The 2,432-nt window shown below is 39.6% G+C and overlaps 1 pseudogene; it reads left to right on the top strand.

Annotated features, from left to right (window-relative positions):
* The first annotated feature begins 358 nt into the window (after positions 1-358).
* Positions 359-1,117, top strand: LOC122702568 (annotated as a pseudogene).
* Positions 1,118-2,432: the final 1,315 nt, after the last annotated feature.

The raw sequence follows: 2,432 nt of genomic DNA, 5'->3' as shown, positions 1-2,432 counted from the left end.
CACTCTCCTCTTTCACTTTGATATAGAGGCTCTTTAGTTCCTTTTCACTTTCTGCCATAAGGGTGGTGTCATCTGCATATCTGAGGTTATTGATATTTCTCCCAGCAATCTTGATTCCAGCTTGTGCTTCATCCAGCTTGGCATTTCTCATGATGTACTCTACATATAAGTTAAATAAGTAGGGTGACGATATACAGCCTTGATGTACTCCTTTCCAAATTTGGAACCAGTCCATTGTTCCATGTCTGGTTCTAACTGTTGCTTCTTAACCTGCATACAGGTTTCTGAGAGGTAGGTAAGGTGGTCTGGTATTCCCATCTCTTCAAGAATTTTCCACAGTTTGTTTTGATCCTCACAAATCAACAATATTGATAATATCTACCAAAATTTCCAATTGGAAGTACTATCTGGAGAGGAGAATATGATGACCAAGGTTTGAGAAAACAATTACACCTATGAATTTGATTTTTCATAAGTCTGTTGGAATATTCATCTCTCCACAGAACACAGCCATATCACATAACTTCTCCAATCTGGGGAATGTCCTACTTGATGTTTTTGCTGAGGTTGGTTGGGCCCATTACCATTCCAGCAGCAAAGAAAAACTGCACTGTGTTTGCTAATAATCTCAATCCTGAATCCCATAAATGGCTACTGCACAATTGTAAATTAAATAAGGTGGACAAAAATGTAAGAGCCTTTAACTTGGATGGGAAAGACTTCCTACAAGGACCAGTCAGAGAAGAGTTAATGCAGCAGCTGAGACCACTGTCAAAAGAAACAAAATACTCTATGCACATTGTCATGAATTTGATGAATTTGCCAGCAAAGGCTATTGAGTTTCTCAGCTCTTTCAAAGCACTCTTAGATGGACAGCCATGTGGCAGTGAACTCCTTCCCATTGTGCATTGTTATGTTCAGCAATGAAGTGGAACTGTGTTAGGCATCTTCTTGGAGGCATGTAGTTCAGTTCACCTAGTTGGAAATGTGGTCCCTAACAAGGAAATGCTATACATCACTTTTTGGATTACTGCTGCTATACTTTACAAGAACCATGAATGAAGACAATGATGAAGATCCACCTCTTAAACACCAGGGGACAGATAAAGATTTTTAAGAAGAAAAAACACAAATTGTTTCAGTCACTTAATTGAAAATATTTTCTCCATCTCCCCACTAGACTTCTGTGATAGTGAACTATCATTTGTATGATTTCTAATATTTTAGCATTCAGTTACTTTAGTATTGAACCCTTTTATTTTACTCTAGCTTGCTTCTCTGGTGGTCAGATGGTAAAGGATCTGCCTGCAATGCAGGAGACCCAGGTTCGATCCCCGCATTGGAAAGATCTAGAGAAGGGAATGGCAACCCACTCCAGTTTTCTTTACTTGAGAATCCCATGGGCAGAGGTGCCTGGAGGGCTATAGTCCATAGGGTTTCAGAGAGTCAGACATGATTGAGAGACTAACACACTGACAGTCAAAGGCTTTAACACAGTCAATGCAGCAGAAGTAGATGTTTTCCTGGAACTCTCTTGCTTTTCCGATAATCCAACAGATGTTGGCAATTTGATCTCTAGTTCCTCTGCCTTTTCTAAATCCAGCTGAACATCTGGAATTTCTTGGTTCACATTCTGTTAAAGCCTAGCTTGGAGAATTTTGAGCATTACTTTGCTATCCTGTGAAATAAGTGCAATTGTGAAGTAGTTTGAACATTCTTTGGCATTGCTTTTCCTTGGGATTGGAATGAAAATTGACATTTTCCAGTCCCGTGGCCCCTGCTGAGTTTTCCAAATTTGCTGGCATACTGAGTGCAGCACTTTAATGGTCTCATGTTTTAGGATTTGAAGAAGCTCAGCTGGAATTCCATCATCTCCAGTAGCTTTGTAGTGACGCTTCCTAAGGCCCACTTGACTTCTTACTCCACGATGTCTGGTTCTAGGTGGGTAGTCACACCATAGTGGTTATCTGGGTCATTAAGATCTTTTTTGTATAGTTTTTCTGTGTATTCTTGCCACTTACTCTTAATATTTCTGTTTTGGTTAGGTCCATACAATTTCTATCCTTTATTGTGCCCATCTTTGCATGAACTATTCCCTTGGTATCTCCAGTTTCCTTGAAGAGATCTCTAGTTTTTCCCATCCTATTTTTTCCTCTATTTCTTTGCATTGCTCACGTAAGACTTTCTTATCTCTCCTTGCTGTTCTCTGGAACTTTGCATTCAGTCGAGTATATCTTTCCCTTACTCCCTGCCTTTTGCTTTTCTTCTTTTCTTAGCTACTTGTAAAGCCTCCTCAGAGAACCACTTCAGCTTCTTGCATTTCTTTTTCTTTGGTTTGGCTTTGGTGACTGCCTCTTATACAATCTTAGGAGTCTCCATTGACAGTTCTTTAGGCACTCTATCAGATCTAATCCTTTGAATATATTTGTCAC

This window comes from Cervus elaphus, chromosome 11 (genome assembly GCF_910594005.1).
Source record: "Cervus elaphus chromosome 11, mCerEla1.1, whole genome shotgun sequence".
In the NCBI taxonomy this organism is placed as follows: domain Eukaryota; kingdom Metazoa; phylum Chordata; class Mammalia; order Artiodactyla; family Cervidae; genus Cervus; species Cervus elaphus.
Note: the sequence above shows the minus strand (reverse complement) of the source record. Positions and strands in the feature narration are given on the sequence as shown.